We start from the raw sequence: 9,256 nt of genomic DNA, 5'->3' as shown, positions 1-9,256 counted from the left end.
TGTTTGTGTACGCGAAATACTCCTGCGCCTTCAGCTGATCTTCTGTGTACTTTATTTTATTCGGCAAACTTGAATATCACGTTAAATATTGCTTTCAGGAGCGGAAGTTGTACATACTAGTGCCCGGTTACTAGCGATGCTTGTGCAGGTCGCAAAAGGGAAAATAAGGATTCTAAGACTGGGCCCTCTCGACGTCTAAAATACTTGCTTGCTTGCTTTCTACGAGAGTTAAAGGAAACGAAGAGGTCTAATACATAGCATGCCAATAAAAATGACTTAGCGCGCTTAAATCGCATTTATTGAACGCTTTGTATAATAATTCAGGCTTTTATCGATCGTGGAGTACTTCGCATGAGTCACCATTTTGCATGCATCATGCTATAGTAGCAAATCAAAAACTTCAGGGAGTAAAATGATCGCTCATAACGCCTGCTTGCTTTTGTCACAATCATACGCCACATGAACGCCACGAGTTCTTTGTCTCAAGCAACCGTTTATCTCTTTGAGGTGAATCCTCACGTTCTGCGGCATAGAATTTCCTAGAAAAGCAGTAAGTTAGCCCGAGGAGAACTTTCAAAAACCGTTACTAACAACTGAAACTGAGCTTGAGCTTAACATGCCGTGCTAGATGTGAAGTACATATTAAGGGAATTTTCCCGTTGTTTAATTTAAAGAATTTTTGCCTGCAGAACACATTTTCTTGCAGCTTGTTACATTTAGTTTATCCCAAACCCTTAGCTTTCAAATGTATGGATTTCTTCCTGTTGAACATCGGGACTTTTTCATCCATCTTGTTTTTGCACCTTCCGCAAAGCAAGTTAGTTATGAAAGCCTTTGAACCGAATATAATATTTATCATATGAGCACTTAAGGCAGAAATTAACTTACAGTTAATATACGACATGCCTCAGCAGTTCTGGGCTTCTCGAAACGTACCTGTACAACTATGATGAGATCAAGTCCAGCTTTCTTGGACATCAGTTTATAATTGTGAGGCAGCTTGCGGAATACTGTAAGATGCTGTTCGCATCTTGCTTTTAAAGTGTCAGCTGCGCTGGCACAGAGTAGTTATGGCTGCCATAGAAAGTTAATTAAAAGTTTTTAAGGATATTTATGAGGGAACTGTGGAATATTGTAAGACAGTGTTGTGAACGTACTAACGAGAGTGGTCTTGCTTTTTAATGTTTGTCCTGAAATCGCACCGAGTAGTTAAGATTGCCTTAGAAAACTGATTGGCTGCTTTTCTAACAATAAAACAAGCAAACTTCAAGCGTCCGATTATTGATTGTACTATTACAATTTCCCCTTAAAAAATGTCCTTGGTGATTATTTCTGGGTATGAATTTTTTACTCACCCCACAACTATACAGGAAGAACTGGTAACGCGTGGACAGCAAGGCAGCACATCGAAGAAGAGGAGAAAAGAGGTTAGGAAAGTAGCGTAATGTGGTTAGATATGGATACCTATGTATTTCCCCAGGTGAACCAGCCCGGGGTTGTGTACGAGATCCACCCATGCTAAATAGGAAATGACTGTCCATAACCGCTTCTGAGCTGTTAAAACTCAACGCCTGCGTACACTACAAAAACCCCCGACTCATGCCCTCATATTGGCGTCTGTTGCTATATCAGCTGAAGAAAGGACTTGGTAGTGGAAAGGAGTAGGGGAGCAACCACGAAAGGAGCAACGTGGGAGCGAATAGCCGGAGAGCGGTGTTGAGTGTAGACGTAGTAGTGCGAGTGGAGGCAGTGGTAGCAGCTGTGAAGGCCGTGGCGTGGTGTGTCGCTTTGAAAAGCAGCGGTCAGAAATCGGGTGAACAATCTGTCCCCAGGTAACAAAGCTTACGATATGTAATCGGCTAGCGCACGAGCATAGCCCCGCCGTCTAAGATCTCAGGGTAAGCCAGCACTAAAAAAAAAAGAAAATATATGGGGAGCTTACGCTATTGCGTAACATGCGTAACGGTGACAGCTGTTGGTACTGCTACATAGTCCTCCCTGACAAATGAACAAATAAGCTTGAGTCAAAGGGCTCGGGTGGCCGTTACGCCTCTCGATGTGCAACTCGGCGTGGCAACAGTGACGACAGCCAGTCGAGACGCACGATGTGTGTGTGTGTGCGTGTGCGCGCGTGTGCGCGCGCGCGCGCGTGTGTGTGTGTTTGTGTGTGTGTGTGTGTGTGTGTTTGTGTGTGTGTGTGTGTGTGTGTGTGTGTGTGTGTGTGTGTGTGTTTGTGTGTGTGTGTTTGTGTGTGTGTGTTTGTGTGTGTGTTTGTGTGTGTGTGTGTGTTTGTGTGTGTGTGTGTGTGTGTGTGTGTGTGAAATTTATTTCGCATTGCCTACTATTATACAGCAGTGAAAGTGCCTTAAGTCAGAATACCAGGAGTGGAGACCACGAATGCTTTTTTTCTTTTACTTAGCAATGAAACAACCTTATCTTGATTTCTCTGCCTTGCGCAGGCTGCCTTCCGCCTGCCATTGTGAAGAGCCTGCTGTCATATTTAGGACTGTCCGCGACCTATACTACGTGGTATATCGAAACGGCAATACGAAGGTGCATGAGTGAGAGCACAATAAAGTAAGCGGTGAGGAAGAAGTGCTAGTTTTTATGAGCACTGGTTAGTGCAGCCTGAAGGTTAGCTTTAAACGTTGTGGTTGTGGTATTGAATGTGCAGCATATTTCGCCTGCTTATACTAGAGCACAATGCCGGCACCGTCCAGCTGCACTCTAGATACGTGGTTCCTGCTCCATTTGATTGTTTTAGCCCTACATGTTTTGCGCAGCCGCAGTTGCGCGTTACCCACATTCAGTGAGGTCAAAGAACGACACGCATGCATTGTATGCTGCGAGTCGGGATTTCCACTTGAAGCGTCTCATACGGCTTTAGTGCCTCTCATTTCCAACACTGAAAGTAAGATGTTTCGACTGAACCGAGGCCGTTGGGGATTTTACACAGAGAAAGCGGCGATAAGTAAGCTTGAAGTTTTAATCTCTTACTTTTGTTAAATCCTCATTTGATTCGCTGCAAAAATAAACTTTCGTTCAGATTCGTAAGCTGTTTTTTCTAAGCGCTAAGAGCCAGTCACAACTAGCTCCGGAGAAGCCGCATAACGCTCGGTTGTTTTTCATGAGATCCACAACACAAATGCGATACGTTAACATAAAAAAAACTCAAACTCTGCTATAATCGCATGAAATAATTGCCTAGTCTTATGACCCAATCTAAGCGAGTGCAGTTTGCAACGGTGCCGCTGTATTTTTTTTCGTCAATATCAAGGTGAACACCAACGGCACTTTATGTGGAGTATAAGCTTAAATTAATGTGCAGAGCAGTAAAGTTATATATGATGAATTCAGTTCAGTTCAATTTTGTTTAACACCCAAATTCGTGACGGAGTCCCTGACAAAAAGCTCTGAAGACAGCTTGACAAAGTCAGGGAGCCGATGAAACCCTATACAGTTAATTACATGCAATCTCCATTTTTAATAATGGAGTTTAAACATTTTTTTCCATAGGTTAAATAGAGAAGATATATCTACTCTTCAGGGGCCAAATTACGTAACGCTTTAAGTCTTACGGCAGTCATGATCGTGGTCAGCCTTGACTCCGGTCGTGGCGTGGTCAGGGCTTACCAATAGGCGCGATGCTCTCAGACTGTTTTGAGACTGTTTTCAGATCCAAAACGTCACGTAGTTTGGACCAAGATGCCTGTTTCTATTTTGAATATATTGTATACGCAAAATTCGGCATGACTGAGGGCATGCATTTTTGCCTTCGCTTTTCTTTACAGGCAAACTGTTTCCTATAAAGACGTTAGCATTAATGCTCTTGTTAGAAGCTGCAACAGAATGCGGGGAAAGCCACAAACTGTCGAGGAACGGTCGATCTATTTCCGTAGGAGACCTGGCGAAGGCGGTAGACTTGTACAATTTTATTATGCAGACTCCTATTCAATCCCAAGGATACAAGCAGGAAATTACTCATGAGAAAAGGTACGCACATATTTACTTTCAAATAACGCGATTTGTACCGGACAAAAATACATTTAGAACATGTCGAATATAAAAAGTATCTGAGAAGGTTGCACTGTGCTTTTAGCTATAGGTTGTATTTCTCCAAGCAAGACAATGCAGCTATCAATTAAATACTTAGCCGCCGCGGTGGCTCCGTGGCTATGGTGCTCGGCTGCTGGCCCGAAAGACGTGGGTTCGATCCCGGCCGCGGCGGCTGAATTTCTTTGGAGTAGAAATTCGAGGTCCGTGTACTGTGCGATGTCAGTGCACGTTAAAGAACCCCAGGTGGTCGAAATTTCCGGAGCCCTCCACTACGGCGTCTCTCATAGCCTTAGTCGCTTTGGGACGTTAAACCCCACAAACCAACCAACCAACCAATTAAATACTTACTGGAAAATCGAGTTCCTGTTACCCGTCTTGAAACACTTTTGTTTTTCGTAAACAGCTTCCATAAAATCTGTATTGCCCTGACGTCGCGGGCTACGTCGTAAATTTATAAAACAATTTGTATTTGTTGGAGCTGTTGACAGGTACGAAGAAACTGCCTTACGGCATAAAATGAAATGCTAGATATCGCGAAGCACTTGTCACAATGAAAGATATTTGCTTGGCCAGGTAGTCAAGCGCTCACTTATTTTTCGTCACCGTCAACCTTATTACGTGCGCAACAAACGTCTCTTCAGCCGGTTTCCTACCGGCTGAAGAGACGAATACTCTTCCGCGATGGCCACTGCCGTCCTACCAAAGCAACTCTCCTGGTCTCGTCTCTCTGCCTGACTTTTGATCTGCACCGGTTGCGCTTTTCTTGTCTAGGTTTCCTCACTGTAACCACAACTGGTGATTTTTTCTATGCACTGAACGCTCTGACAATACCTTGCTTTTGATATGAATATCATTAACTTGGGTTTGTTCTCTAATCCTCGCCGCTGTCTTTATTTCTACCCTTGTGTTCACTTGTTGCTCCCTTTGCTTCAATTGAGTTTTGAGGTTTCTATTTTGCATTGATGGCGAACAACTTTTCGAATACGCAAGGAGCCAACGCGAAAACACATGCTAGCTTCGGCAGTGTTTCATGCTACGTATGAAACGTAGGGGTATTGACCAAACTCACACAGGATGAAAGAGCGAGCCTCGTATAATGGGTTCTCTCTAGAGTTTGTCAAAAACTATAGTCCCAAACCTCAAAGACACAAAGAGTTAGTCACTTGTTTATAGTGTAGCTCTACTAGGTATCAAGAGCGGCTATTGGATGCGAAGCTGCGGTGCTTTTAGCAGTACTGACATCATCAAGCGCGCTTTCAGTCGCTAAATTACGGGCCACCTTTCGAGCCCTTGCTTTCCGTATTCGACAGAGTGAATTGCGGAGTTTCATCAATGATTAGCACACATTGTGCCCCCGTTTTACAATGTGTAACAAAGTTTGCAGATTATTATAGGCAAACGCAGGTTTGAACTGGCATTAAAAGCAACCGCCATAATCCGTTTAGTGAAGAATGGTTTAACGCGGTCGTTTGTAATGCGAGTTTAAAGCCACCTAACTAATCTGCATTGCTCATTAATTATCACTATGTTGTTCCTGACCCTCAGTACATGCCTCTGTATGCAACCTAGCGATGGAAGTACCAAAATTTTCTGCCCTTACAGATTATTATTTACATTCCGTTTAGTACAGTAAAATAGGCTGCCATTCTTTAGACCGGATAACATAGTCACAGTTTATGGTTGCAGCGATATTATTCTTTACAATAAAAAAAAACAACAACTTATAATCAGGACATCTGTTTCAAGAAACTTTTTTTTGTCTTATCTAGTAGGAAATGAACAAACACTGATCTAAAGGGTAAAGCGGACGCACACCAGAGCATAGGCTTCTTGTAGAGGGTTAAGTCGATCGTGCTGACGGAAACTTAGTACTGAAAAATATCTGTCCGCTCAAAAGCTATAGCTCGGAAGGAGCGTGTTTTTACACAGATGGGGTTTCTTTACACAGTGTTTTTACAACATCCCAAAACTTTAAGTCTTTGATTCTCCCAAATGAGTGAGGAAACATCTTTGCTGAAAAGAACACCTGCCAAGAAGGGTCGAGAGAGCAGCCCAACAAGCTCGTGCATTCTTTAGCTGCGTAGCAGGCCGCGCGGCATATACACGAAGTATTGTGCATACATGCATACCCCTTGTTTGCAGGTGCGTACACCGTGGAGGCGAAAACACGTGTTTGCTTCACCGGCGGGACTTAGGGCTCGGGTTGAATTAATATCCAGCGAACGAAGCCTCAGCGGTATTTAAACATGAATGTTTTAGTTTATATTTGCGGCTTTTAAACGAGAAAATATGACAACCGGCATGCGGTGCGTTTGTCTCCTCTGCAGTGCGTGAGTTTGTGGATCCATTTCTGTTTCACTAGTTTTCGTCTTTCATGAGTAAAGCTAACATACTAATGTTAAACTAGAATTATAATAAGCAATAAAGAGAGAAATATTTCAGCGAAGTGTTTTGTGTCAGCTACTCCCACTTCAAATGATCTTTGAACGCCTACGGAACAGGATAGGTAATTTTTAGTGGCGTGAATAAATGGTGAATCAGCCGCCAATAAGAATACATCACTTTCACTTATAGTTCTGCTATTGTTCCATATTAATTTTGCGTGTTTGAAGCATCCTGCATTTCGCAAAAAATATTTCGCACTGGTCTTTCTTTGAATGAAAAATACTACACGTGTGTATATACGTTTCGATTAAATACACATGTTTATTTTTGAAGTTTACAGATATTATTTTAAAATTGAGAGAAATACGGCGATGTGGACTGTGCAAGTGGATTGTAAAGCAAAGCACACATTATGTACCTGAAATATATTAATGATTAGGCGATTAACTTTGTGCTTTTATTTTAGAGGGCTTGATTATTCTGCGAAATTGAAGGCCCATGAAAAAAATAATGGAGAACCCTGTTTTTAAATTTTCTTTGCCTGCAGTTTGGTTCGAAGTATGAAAAGTGAAAATTGTGCATTTTAAAGGTTGTTGAGTTGGCTTTCTCGCGCCTTTATAAAAATCGCGTTGATGTGTGCAATATCGCCGCCGAAATAACGTTAAATACTTCTCTGCAATAAAATACACAAACTATTACTTATTTCTTGGATTAAAATGGCAAGCGACACCATTTCATAAATTTGAAACGCGAGAAAGCCAACTTAACGGGCTTGGATATGCAAATTTTTTACTTTCAATTATTCGAACCACACTGCCGATAAATAAAAATTTATAACTGGGCTCACCTTCAGTGTGGACGAGCTTAAATTTAGCAGTCCTTAAAATAAAAAATAAAACATTGGTTTAGTCAACTTCTGTTAAGTAATTGTCTAATTATTGAACTCTATCAGGTATATAGTGTACCCCTGGTTGTACAATCTACATGCACAGGCAGTCGCGACGTACATCTGAGAGTTATGAAAATGGAAATCTGTAAACGTTAAAAAAAAAATCACCCGTTGCTGAGAAACTAAATAGGACGCTTTTTGCGAGCACTTCACCATTAACAATAGGCTTTGTGACCACCAAATTGAAGCGACTTGCAATTTTTCTGACCTAGCTTCGCAGTGATTTAAGCGTACATAAACGAGAACAGCGCCTTAGAATGTGCGGCTGCATTGAGACAACGGTTCGTCAGCACCTACTACCTCGCGTTTTTGTTTGTGGTAATCCACGATTGCTTATAAAGCGTCTGAAACGAAGAGAAAGTCGCTCATCATGATGCTCCATTCCCATGAAATAAGAAAGCACATGAAAGAAGGAAGCACATTATTAAGCCTTCCTAAGACGAAGATGTCTCGTAACATACATTCAAATTGCTTGTCCTTTTTTTTTCTGGAAGGTAAAATCAATCACGAGGTACCGAGAGGCTAGAAATCATTTTTTTTTTTGCCGCTTTCTCTGCTGTGCTGTTCTTAGAGGTGATTGAACTTGTCAAACAACTGGACAATGCAGCCGTTTTTAAACCCTGCTTTTTAGGTTGACTGCAAACATTGTAGCGACGGCGAATGAACAAGGGGCTGTATACATCACATCTCAAGAAGTGAACGAGATCACCACAGCTTATCGGAATGTCACCAAGTGGTACGACACTCAGATCAAGAAAGCGTCTTCGAAGCAGAAGAGAGGACCGAGAATTATTAGAGAGATGAAGCTACTCACGACCTGCGCTTCCGTGCTTAATGTTCATTTCAAAAGTTTCACACCGCCGTTTGACTTGGACCGCCTGCTCATATTTCCAGGCAAGTGAAAGGGCTCTCTTTCGTAGGTACAAAGTGTCGTGCACAGAACAGGTATGTAATGTAGTAGATTACATTCACAAGAACGTCGCACAACGAACAAAAATTATTTTAATTACTTAACCTGCAATGAGTAAAAGTATACGCTGTTATAACTTCACAGCGATAATTTTAATATATGAAAGATTAATAAGAAGTGAGGAAGAACTTATGATGTAAACATGTTTTCCAGTTACCTCTAGTTTATATGAGAAGCGAGCTTTAGGTTCTTCCAATATTTTTAGCAACTTAACAGTCTGTCATCTGTGAGCTAGACTCGTGGAAGACATAAGGCTAGCTGGGTAGCTTCTAATTTTTTTCGGCAGCTATTTTATTGGAACTTTTTCTTAGTTTATTACTCGAAAGATTCTATAAGAATCGCTATAAGAAACATGCTTTGTAGCCAACAACGGCACACTCTGTCTCATCCTACTCGAATTAGGGGCGGTAGCTTGATGCCCGGTTCCCACACTGCGTGTTTTCAACCCTACTGAAACTACTGTGCTGAGACGCAATCAAGCGTAGAGAAACCCTCTTCGAAATCCTACGATAGAATGCGCTAAGCAATTGGTTAACTTTCGTGTTTGCTATTCGGACTATTCATACTCCCTGTCAAACCTGAGGGGCTGAAAACCTTATTCCATGGCTGACGATTCGGCGCCCCTCAAGTAGAATGGACATTTCGTGCCAGAAAAAAAAAGGTTAGTGGGGGGGGGGGGGGGGGGGGAGAGGGGAGTACCACGGCCATCGCACATAACAAAGAGCCATAGCTCGCTCACTTTCGTCTTTCTGCCGAAAAAAAAAATGCTGCTCCACAACGCATTGCTCAAACGATCGAACAGTTAACAGAATTTGGCTCCTGATTTTAAGAGCTAAAGCTGCGTGCATTTAGACGTTGAAAAAAAAAAAACAAGTTGCTTCGTTTTCAGAGGCATA

Source organism: Amblyomma mixtum, chromosome 6, assembly GCF_055824585.1.
Source record: "Amblyomma mixtum isolate Tamu chromosome 6, ASM5582458v1, whole genome shotgun sequence".
Lineage (NCBI taxonomy): Eukaryota > Metazoa > Arthropoda > Arachnida > Ixodida > Ixodidae > Amblyomma > Amblyomma mixtum.
This window is presented reverse-complemented; position numbering follows the sequence as displayed.